Genomic DNA, 11,424 nt, shown 5'->3' with positions numbered 1-11,424 from the left:
ACATCTTTGTGCTCCCTTATTTTTCAGATCAATCTCATTGAGGCATCAGGCATAAGCCTGCATTTTATTAATGTTTGATCAGGACTTGTATATTAAAGAGGGCTTAATTTTCAAATGTTTCATGCCAGGCAGAGAAAACCTTGGCCATTCTCCTAAGACAAGGGGCCCCTTGATTGATAGCAGAAAACAATTCTCAAAGTCGTAAAAGCTGAAAATACAGACTAAGAGCAGGACATTGACCCTACATGTTACAGAAGATAACAAAGGCAGAGATAAATAATTAGGAATGGGCAAATAGTAAAATGATACCATGGGCCTCTTTTAAACCTTGAGCTGACAGAGAAAGAGAGGCTTTTTGGGAAGTCTTTTTAAAGCTGTTTCTTCCTTAAACAGATAATGGGAAAAGCAGCTTGCTGAAGGGGGGGGGGGATGTAAACTGAAGAGCCTTCTTCTGAAACTGTTTTAAACTGAGTTCTTCTTTTTTTCTCTTTCTCTCTCTACTTTAAAAAGGCCTTATTCCTTTTAAAAGGTTACCTATGATAATGTATGAAATATATTAGCTTAAATATATTGGCTTAAATGTAACTATGCAAAGGATTTAGAAAGTAACAAATTTAGATGTTAGATTCTTATTTCATAGAATCATAGAGTCCTAGAGTTGGAATAGACTACAGGGGCCATTGAGCTCAGCCTCTTGCCAGACAAGAAGACGCCATCAAATGCTGTCCAGATATATTAGCTGTCAGAACATTTGTTTAGAAACCTTCAAATGAAGGATATCTTTCAATGTTGATGTGAAACTCAAGATCCTTGACATATGTTTAAGATAAAAATTTAAGATTAACCATTTGTTTTAAAAGGCAATAGGGCAGGGAGGGCAAGAGGTGAGCTGGTAATTAAGATTCCTTGTTGAGACACATGTAAGATATATTACTACTTATTTGTCATTTATAGATGTAACAATATATAGCTGTTTGTGTTCCTTATAAGGACAGGAGGATGTGGGTGTATCTTTTAGGATTGGATATAGCAATCAGCCAATAGGAAATCCAACCAGGCTGATTGGACAGAGGCAGCCCAAGGAGGAGCAAAGGGGGCTGGATTAAGGGAATATAAGTGCTGGCCATAATGGCAGGAGGCCAGGCCAGAGCTTGGTAACCATATACCACTGTGCCTCTCATTTATTTGTCTGACAAATAAATAATTATTTTAATTTCTCTATTGCTGCGTTGAATATTTCATTCCAGCTAAGCGTTAACCACAAGCAGGGTGCTACATTTTATGGTGCTCCTGTGACTCGGATAAGTGGTCTGCTGGAACGCAGCCCCTTCGCTCTACTGAGCAGGGTACAAGAGAGAGGATCTTTAAACTGCTTACCCAAGCGCGCACTGGTAAATTTTTCCAGGGGGAACGCAGAAGTCTCGTCTGTCTGATACCCTGCTCACTGGCGGCGACGGACCGGGGGGAAACGGAACCAACCAGGGGTAAGTGCACAAAGGGATTTTTGGCCCTCCAATTAATTGGGAGGAAGAGAAGTCTTGATCAAACTTCTGCGTCTCAGTAAGTGGGAACTGAGTACGCTAGGTGGTTGGATACATCAGATGGTGATCTGGTGGGGGAAAAGGGAAGAATGGGAGGTAGTGTGTGGTGAAGTATCTAGCGCATTGTATGTGTGAGAAAGTACAGAGCAATCTGTAGCTGACCTGAGTGTGGAGTGGGCAGTACTTCGGTTCCTGGTAAGGCGACTTCACCAGGCAAGGAAACCCACGAAGCGTGTGTGTGAGTGACTGAGTGGATACTTCACAGGGCCATACAATGGGAGTTGGGGGTTCAAAAGGGGAAAATACACCTCTTGAATGTATGTTAAATAATTTTAAGAAAGCCTTCTCAGGGGCGTATGGAGTCAAAATGACGCCAGAGCGCCTGAGAACGTTATGTGAATTAGAGTGGCCGAAGCAAAATACTGAATGGCCATCTCAAGGAACCTTTGATATAAATTTAGTAAGCAAACTTTGGTCTAACATCGCCAAAGAAATTGGAGGGTGCCCAGAACAATTTTCATATATAGATTCCTGGCTGAGCACATTAAATAAAAATCCTCCATGGATAAGGGAATGCAAAGTCCAACGATGCAAATTATTGGCTGTAAAAGCCGAAGCTAGGAAAGGAATCTTGCCAAATAAACTCAAACCCATTTTTGAGGGACCAGAGGAAGAGCTGCTTCCACCTCCACCTTATGCTCCACATCGAAGGGAGCCAAATCCAAACACTCCACCAGTTGTAACCCCAAGGCAAGAAAGTGGAATGAATAATGGGGCTGGAGTCACAGAACTTGATTCCTTGATAGATTATGATAAATATCTTCAGGAGGCATTGGAGGCCTATAATAAAGCCCAAGCAGAAGTGGTTATTCCATCTGTGAGTCCCAGTAGAACTCCATCTACAGTCTCTTTTAGTGAAACAACTGATTGCCTACCCCAAACCCCTGTACATCCAAGTCCTAGAGAATTATTACAGAAGTTACAGGGAGACCTTAATCGGTCAGCAAGCAATACAGCCAGGCGTATAAAGCTGCTAAAAGAACGCCTTGGGACAAATACCATCCCCTATGATTTGAGGCCCCTAGAGCAAGGCGAAGAGAAAGATCACGTAGTAGCCCCTCTCAGAAGAGTATTTGATGCACTTGAGGAGCCTGTGCTGGTTAACGGGCAACTCGGACCACGGCCACCTCGAACTTCGACCCTGCAATATATTCCATTCACGACTACAGATCTGATGAATTGGAAAACACACACCCCATCTTTTGCAGAAAAACCTCAGGCTATGATGGACTTGGTGACTTCAATAATAAATACTCATAGTCCTACTTGGACAGATTGCCGCCAGCTCCTGAATACTCTGTTCACCACTGAGGAAAGGAGAGACATAATTGAAAAGGCACAGATATATTTGCGTGAGCAGGCCAGAGTGGGAAATATTTATAATATTGACCGTCATCTCCAAGACAACTTTCCCTTGGAAGATCCTAATTGGGATCCAAACAATGTAATTCACCTGGCCAGACTTACCACCTACCGCCAGACGCTTGTGCAAGGTATCCGCAGGGCATGCCAGAAGCCCACTAATATGTCTAAAGTCTCAGAAGTAGAACAGAAACCAAATGAGAGTCCAGGAGACTTTTTAGAGAGGCTGCAAGAAGCCTATCGTATATGGACTCCTTTTGACCCTGAAGCCCCTGAAAACAGCAGAATGATTACTGCTACATTTGTGGCCCAGTGCGCTTCTGACATTCGTAAGAAAATTCAGAAATCCGAAGGATGGGAAGGGATGCTGATGAGCCAAATTATGGCCATTGCACGCCGAGTTTATCGGAATAGGGATGAGGCTGAGAAACAAGAGAAGAAGAAGTGGCAGAAGGAAAAGATGGTAATGCTAGCCACAGCAGTGAAGCAAGACTACCGCCCCTTAAATGGAGGAAGAGGGCGGGGAAGGAATCCACCACTGGGAAGGAATCAATGTGCAAATTGCAAGAAGGAGGGTCATTGGAAGCGGGAGTGTCCTGAACCCCTGAGGTTGGAAGAAGTACGCCCAGGCCCAGGCCCAGGCCCAGGCTCCGGCCCAAGAAACCAGGGACGGGGACGGGGAATGATCCGAGATGGAAGATATCAGAGACCTGGACAAGGACGGAGTAGGGACAATGTCATTGGACTGGCAGAGGAGGATTTTACCCAAGACTAGGAAAGACCGGACTCCATAAAGTTAGGCTTCCAGGAGCCCACGGTCACGATCCAATTAGGAAGCCATTTAATAGACTTTATGATTGATACTGGGGCTGAATACTCAGTACTCCCAGAACTATTGCAGAAAAAGGCATCCAAAAGTGTAGTCATTAAAAGTGCCACTGGTCAGTCAGCTAAGAGGTCTTTCCTCCAACCTTTGGAATGCCAGATTGGGGGACATCGTTTAACCCATCAGTTTTTGTATATACCTGAGTGTCCAATACCTCTCTTAGGTAGAGATATGCTGTCCAAATTGCAGGCCCAAATCACCTTCACTCCTCGAGGTCCAGAAATGAAATTGCCATCAAAGGCAGCAGGAATAATTTCCCTCTCAGTACCTAAGGAACAATCATGGCGCCTAATGTCAGCCCTGCAAGTCCAACCCACATTGGATACAGAGTTAAACAAGCTCCTCCAAACTCTACAGGTGCCACCAGGAGTATGGGCCGAAAATAGCCCACCAGGAATGGCCAAGAATATAGCTCCAATTGTAGTAACCTTAAAACCTATGGCTACCCCTGTATCTGTAAAGCAATATCCTTTACCCCGGCGAGCAGCAGAGGGCATCCAGAAACATTTGGACCGCCTATTAAAATATGGTCTGCTTAAGCCCTGCCAATCAGAATGGAACACACCCCTTTTGCCTGTTCGAAAACCTGGGACAGATGAATACAGGCCAGTGCAGGACTTGAGGCTCGTAAACCAGGCTATCGAGACCTTGCACCCAAATGTACCAAACCCATACACCCTGCTGAGTTTGATCCCACCAGAAGCAACATTTTTTACTGTATTGGACTTGAAAGATGCATTCTTCTGTTGCCGGCTGGCACCACAGAGCCAACCTATATTTGCCTTCCAGTGGGAAGACCCTTTAACAGGAACAAAAGGCCAGCTAACCTGGACGAGATTGCCCCAGGGATTCAAAAATTCCCCAACTTTATTTGGCACTGCCTTGGCGAAGGATCTAACAAGTTACCCCTCAATACCTGGAGAAAAGGTGGTTCTGCAATATGTAGATGACCTTATACTAGCAGCAAAGGATTTTGAGACCTGTAAAGAAGGTACAGAGGAACTGCTCCACTTGCTCTGGCAAGCTGGCTACCGAGTTTCCCAGAAAAAGGCACAGATATGTTTAGAAAAGGTCAAATATTTGGGCTTTGACATCTCACACCAACAACGAGCATTGAGGCCAGAGAGGAAAGAAGCTATTTGCCTTATCAAGGAACCTACCACAAGGAAACAACTCAGAGGATTCCTGGGAACAGCAGGGTTTTGTAGACTATGGATACCTGATTTCAGCAGTCTGGCCAAACCCTTACATGAAAGCACTCGAGGTGCAGAAAAGGACCCATTCGTATGGGGACCTGAGCAGCAACAAGCCTTTTTAGTTATCAAACAACGACTTATGGAGGCCCCAGCCCTTGGACTGCCTAATTCGGAAAAACCCTTTCAGCTGTATGTACATGAACAGAATGGGATTGCAGCGGCAGTCCTGACCCAGAGATTAGGAAGTTGGAACCGTCCAGTAGCTTATTTGTCAAAACAATTGGACTCAGTAGCAAAAGGATGGCCTCCATGCCTAAGGGCAGTAGCGGCCACTGCAAGCCTTGTCAAAGAAGCTGATAAATTTACCTTCGGCCAGACGATGTATGTGAATGTACCTCATGCTGTTCTGACACTCATGGAATATAAGGGTAGTTATTGGCTAACGAACCCAAGGATGGCTAGGTACCAAGGCCTATTGTGTGAAAATCCCAGGATTCATCTACGAGTAGTGAATATGCTCAATCCAGCGACTTTGCTGCCCCTACCAGAGGTAGATGATGAAGAATCACATGATTGTCTCCAAATAATGGATGAAGTTTATTCCAGTAGACCCGATCTGAAAGATGAACCATTGAAAAATCCAGATGTTGTATATTATACTGATGGTAGCAGTTACCTGCATGAAGGTGCCAGACGAGCAGGATATGCTGTGGTCACCAATGAGGAAGTTGTGGAAGCTGAAGCTTTGCCTGCTGGCACCTCGGCACAAAAAGCTGAACTTATAGGTTTAACTAGAGCTCTGCAATTGGCAGCCGGATGTAAGGCAAACATCTATACTGATTCTAAATATGCCTTCTTAACCCTGCATGCACATGGTGCTCTATGGAAAGAAAGAGGTCTAATAGGAGCCCACGGGAAGGCCTTGAAATATGGACCTGAAGTAGAAATCCTGTTAGAAGCAGTATGGGCTCCAGAACAGATTGCTGTAATGCACTGCAAAGGTCATGGACGAGGAAGGGATCCAATAACCAGAGGAAATCATGCTGCTGACAAAGCAGCTCGAGAGGCAGCCCAAAAGCCTGTGGGAGGATTTATAGCAGCCCTCATACCAGAGGTAGTTCCAGAAGAAGTTAAACCTCACTATACCCCAGAAGAGAGGAAGTGGGCTGAACAGGAAGGAGCAGTTGTGAAGGACGGTTGGATGATCCTGCCAGACAATAGGATTTATGTACCTCATCATCTAGCAGGCACAATTGTAAGAAATTATCATGAATCTACTCACCTTGGCGGTACTGCAACCAGAGAGAATCTCAGTCGGAAGTTGTATATTATTAATCTATCACAATTAGCAACTTGCATTTCACAGAAATGTGTTCTTTGTGCTAAAAACAATCCCAGGCAGGGACCGGTACAACCTCCTGGAATCCAACATGTGGGATATGTCCCCATGGAAAGCCTAATTGTGGACTTCACAGAGCTGGTCCCTTCTAAGGGATTCAAGTATCTCCTTGTGTTTGTAGATACTCTTACCGGATGGGTTGAAGCTTTTCCCACCCGAACTGAAAAGGCACGAGAGGTAACTAAGAGACTCCTCACTGAATTGATCCCGAGGTTTGGATTACCTAGATGCATTGGAAGTGACAATGGGCCAGCGTTCATTGATCAAGTAGTACAAGAAGTATGTCGAGTCCTACAAGTGAAATGGAGACTGCATGCAGCCTATAGGCCTCAGAGTTCAGGGAAAACTGAAAGAATGAATCGGACTCTGAAAACCCAATTGGCAAAATTAACCCAGGAAACGGGATTGGGATGGGTAGATGTGTTACCCATAACACTGTTTCGTGTTCGGTGTGCACCCACAAAAAGACTTAAGTTGTCACCTTTTGAGCTCCTGTATGGGAGACCGCCCTCCTTTGTTCAGGATATTTCAGCTGATCTTAAACAAATAGGAGACCATGTGACACAGGGACAAGTGCAATCTCTCTCCCGTGTTTTTGTTTCTCTTAACAGGTGGGCCCTCGAGCGTACGCCGTGCAGCATTGCCGAGCCGATTCATCAGTTCCAGGCTGGCGATAGCGTATGGGTGAAAGAGTGGAAACGTGATCCACTTGCACCTAAGTGGCGTGGACCTTACACCGTCTTGCTCTCTACTCCAACAGCGGTGAAGGTAGCTGAGGTGACCCCCTGGATTCATCACTCCCGTTTGAAGAAGTCCGAAGGCAGTTGGACGTGCAAAGGTGACCCCTCTAATCCTCTTAAACTGACTCTCTCCAAAAACCCCTGTATCTAGCCCTACCGGGAACGGGCTAGGTCACGGGCAACATTAGACGACCGGCCTGCTGCAGCCACAACCTGGAAGCTGGCTGACCTGCGCACGCCTGAAGCTTGAGGAGCATCTGAACCAGCGATTGTGAAAGGAAAGATTCTCTTATACAATTGATTGACTGCCCCACAATTAATTGACTGCCCACCTCCTTGTGGAACAATTATCAGAGATATTACTCATTGGGGATCCTCGGGATATATGTTTTGGTCTTGGTGGTTCCCCATTTCTGTCACTGGGGGAATTATATTGGGACTAATATTTATTTGCTATCACTATAAGGTAATCTTTTGTGGGAGGAATGCATATGCTAGACATCAACATGATTCTATTAATCCTGATCCCTTGGGAAGGGGAAGGGTCCTTGAATCTGGCCAAATTGACTAAATATGGATTCCACCATGACCACAATATGTGGGTAGGTTTAGCTGAAATGGTAGCCAATGTTGCAAATAGGACCAATTGCCTTGTTTGCTCTCTCGGGCCAGATGATTCAGAGGGAGGTATGCCCTTATTACCGATACCATTAGATGCCATTGGTATGGTAAGCGAAATACCACAACAAACAGAAGTACAGAATTTCCCCGGATGGAACTCAACTAAACCATTACGAGTTATACCTGTACAAGGGGAATTCTGTGTACATAGATCATCAAATGCAGCTGATTCTACCATGATAGGCTCTTCTCATTGTCACTATACTTGGGATAATATTAAGAATACCTGGGCACACGATACTACCTATCGAACTCGGGATGCCTTGCCCTGTGCACCTCCTTTTATTCATGCATGGAAAGTGGTATGGAACATAACTGTGACAGAAAAAGGCAATCTAACATACTGCACTGTGAACTCTCTACCTCTTTTGCTATTTCGCCTTCTGTACTCCACGTACCAAAGACCTCAGACCCGATGGTTGTGGTGGATATGTGGAGAATGGGCATACAAGAAACTCCCCTCCAAATGGAGTGGGACTTGTTTTCTGGGATGGGTATTACCACCAATGTGGATTATGCCCACTAATTTGCCCAAGCGTACACGAAGAAACGCTGATATTTCTCATATAGCAGGAGGAAGTACCCAAAGTTGGAGCGGTACTGATGATTGGCCACCAGAGCGCATTATAGCCTATTATGATCCTGCCTCCTGGAATCCTGGTGAGCTCATACAAGGGGCACGGGATCCTATTTATAATCTAAACAGAATAATTCGATTGCAAGCAGTAGTGGAACTTGTAACCAATGCAACGGCCAAGAGTTTGAGACTTATTGCACAACAGTTGGATGAAAGTAGAGCCGCCATTTTGCAGCTGAAAATGGGAATGGATTATGTACTTGCCAAGCAGGGAGGCCTATGTGGAGTCTTGAACTTGACAGGGAATGCCTGTTGCTTTAACATTTCAGATAATGGTGAGGCAATCCGTGTGTTGGCCACAAAGATGGAGAATATAGCACATGTCCCAGTACAAACATGGGAAGGATGGGATATGGGATGGCTCACCAATTGGTTACCTAATGTCACAGGACTCAAAGGGATACTATTGTCTTGCTTGTTTTTCTTGACAGTAGTGGTAATGGTTTTATGTATGATGCCATGTATCATTTCATGTTTTAGAAGTACAATTAGCAAGATGGTTTCAAATGAAACTCTACCTCATATCATGGCCCTATACAGAGCTTTACCTCAGGAACATGATGAAGGTCAAGCTATCAAGGACACTTGGGATGAAGGTCCTTGAGCTTGAAAGGGGGGAATGAGGCATCAGGCATAAGCCTGCATTTTATTAATGTTTGATCAGGACTTGTATATTAAAGAGGGCTTAATTTTCAAATGTTTCATGCCAGGCAGAGAAAACCTTGGCCATTCTCCTAAGACAAGGGGCCCCTTGATTGATAGCAGAAAACAATTCTCAAAGTCGTAAAAGCTGAAAATACAGACTAAGAGCAGGACATTGACCCTACATGTTACAGAAGATAACAAAGGCAGAGATAAATAATTAGGAATGGGCAAATAGTAAAATGATACCATGGGCCTCTTTTAAACCTTGAGCTGACAGAGAAAGAGAGGCTTTTTGGGAAGTCTTTTTAAAGCTGTTTCTTCCTTAAACAGATAATGGGAAAAGCAGCTTGCTGAAGGGGGGGGGGATGTAAACTGAAGAGCCTTCTTCTGAAACTGTTTTAAACTGAGTTCTTCTTTTTTTCTCTTTCTCTCTCTACTTTAAAAAGGCCTTATTCCTTTTAAAAGGTTACCTATGATAATGTATGAAATATATTAGCTTAAATATATTGGCTTAAATGTAACTATGCAAAGGATTTAGAAAGTAACAAATTTAGATGTTAGATTCTTATTTCATAGAATCATAGAGTCCTAGAGTTGGAATAGACTACAGGGGCCATTGAGCTCAGCCTCTTGCCAGACAAGAAGACGCCATCAAATGCTGTCCAGATATATTAGCTGTCAGAACATTTGTTTAGAAACCTTCAAATGAAGGATATCTTTCAATGTTGATGTGAAACTCAAGATCCTTGACATATGTTTAAGATAAAAATTTAAGATTAACCATTTGTTTTAAAAGGCAATAGGGCAGGGAGGGCAAGAGGTGAGCTGGTAATTAAGATTCCTTGTTGAGACACATGTAAGATATATTACTACTTATTTGTCATTTATAGATGTAACAATATATAGCTGTTTGTGTTCCTTATAAGGACAGGAGGATGTGGGTGTATCTTTTAGGATTGGATATAGCAATCAGCCAATAGGAAATCCAACCAGGCTGATTGGACAGAGGCAGCCCAAGGAGGAGCAAAGGGGGCTGGATTAAGGGAATATAAGTGCTGGCCATAATGGCAGGAGGCCAGGCCAGAGCTTGGTAACCATATACCACTGTGCCTCTCATTTATTTGTCTGACAAATAAATAATTATTTTAATTTCTCTATTGCTGCGTTGAATATTTCATTCCAGCTAAGCGTTAACCACAAGCAGGGTGCTACATCATGACATTCACAGACAATGGTAGTAGAAGGCATTTTGATCATTGTATATGACTTGCAGAACGGAGGTTTAAAAAAAAATATCCCAGGAGAGCTGGTGCCTTGGTTGTTCTCTTTCAGATGTCGCTAGGATCCTGGAGCTTGTTTGGATTACATAAATACTACCTTACTATGTCTCTAACAATGACCCTGGTGTGTGCACGACAGAAAACAACAGCACATTTTTATGCCCAAGCCTAACAATTCAACAAACCTTGATATGCCTCCCTTGGGAGCATTACACAGTTCCCCTATGTCTACTTCAGATGATGGATAAAGGGGCAGGAAGGAGAATGACTGCTTAATATCTTTTTTCAACAGCGAAATCAAATTAACATTATGAGTGAAAAATTAAAATGCATGAGGAAGCCCTGTCCCTTACTGATGCATAGTGTAGGAAACAACAGGAATAAGCAGAGGTGGATTGCAAACAGCAACTGAAAAAGGAATGGTATGAAGGTTTTAAAAATATAGAAATATTTTGCAAGCATCATAACTTTCTCACAATTAATCATGGAGGGGGGGAAATGATTCAGTTTGCATTTAAAGGTGAACCAACCTATTTTTCACTTTTAAAAATAAGCCAATTGAAACACAGCCATCCTTTGAAATTTGCACCTCTCTTGGTTTTGCAATGCAATTCTCCAGTTTAGTAAGCCAACTAATGTCTGCAAAAATGCATATACAAGGCTACAATATGCATATGAAAACATATATTAGGCAATATAACATACAAAAATGCATTATATTACAAGAAATTGCTTTGCAAAAATGTGTATATGAGGCAAAATTGCATACAAAAATGTGTATACTGGAAGATATTTGCACTAAAATGCTGATGTGCTTTTAAGAGGGCTTTTAACAAGAAAAATCACCTACTGATGTGGCAATGTGGAGAACTGCACTTAAGACAGGAAAACTGAAAGGAACTGAAATTGACAGAACCCTACTCACAATACAGTGTTGGTTAGTTGTTTGCTTCCTACTTGCTTGCTAAATTTGCATGCCGCCTTTCCACCATATGGT

General features: G+C 43.4%; 1 long non-coding RNA gene across 1 annotated transcript; it reads left to right on the top strand.

Annotated features, from left to right (window-relative positions):
• The first annotated feature begins 323 nt into the window (after positions 1 to 323).
• Positions 324 to 10,304, top strand: LOC308593219. Its single transcript, XR_014010862.1, has 2 exons — positions 324 to 376; positions 9,435 to 10,304. It is a non-coding gene; the product is annotated as an uncharacterized lncRNA (long non-coding RNA).
• Positions 10,305 to 11,424: the final 1,120 nt, after the last annotated feature.

The sequence above is a fragment of the Podarcis bocagei genome, assembly GCF_964188305.1.
Source record: "Podarcis bocagei genome assembly, chromosome: 8".
NCBI classification, from domain to species: domain Eukaryota; kingdom Metazoa; phylum Chordata; class Lepidosauria; order Squamata; family Lacertidae; genus Podarcis; species Podarcis bocagei.
This window is presented reverse-complemented; position numbering and strand designations above follow the sequence as displayed.